Genomic DNA, 601 nt, shown 5'->3' on the forward strand with positions numbered 1-601 from the left:
TGTGAGGGTGCTGCCCTGTGCTGCAGTGGGTCTGTTACAGGGAACCCTTGCAAAGGTGGCGTATGGCAGCCCAGGCATCTGAGTGTCCGTGTCCTGGACACCCAGAGGTGTCCCCACCCCTCTCCCAGCCCAGTGCAGGATGACCACAGGGTGCACAGCCAGAGCCCAGTCCCTTGGTGGCTGCAGGGATTGGCAGTGACAGTCCCTGTCTGTATCACAGCTGAAGGCAGGCACCTACAAAAATACTTGTGGGGTTGTCCCCCCGGGGTAGTGACAGGTGCTGGTGACACCGTTCTGCTTGATGCTGGTGTGCTGAGCACCCATGAGGTTTGGTGGGTGCCCACTCATGCTGAGACCACCCACCAGCACCCACGGGGGTGAGCACCCTCCTCTGCCTCCCCCGTCCAGGGAGCTGGAGGTCGGGGGGAGAAGAGACATTTGGGGAGGAGGGAAGAACCAGGTGTTTTCCGCTCTTTGCCCACTGCAAACATGACCAAAAACCTGTCCATGGTGCCCACTGCACCCTGGTGCCCCCAGGGACCTGTTCCCCGAGCTGGAGAGAGATAGCGGGGATGATGCCCCGGGCCGGGATCGGGGGGTG

Source organism: Corvus kubaryi, unplaced genomic scaffold (genome assembly GCF_017639235.1).
Source record: "Corvus kubaryi isolate FWS band 111438036 unplaced genomic scaffold, C.kubaryi_AGA036_p1.0 134, whole genome shotgun sequence".
In the NCBI taxonomy this organism is placed as follows: domain Eukaryota; kingdom Metazoa; phylum Chordata; class Aves; order Passeriformes; family Corvidae; genus Corvus; species Corvus kubaryi.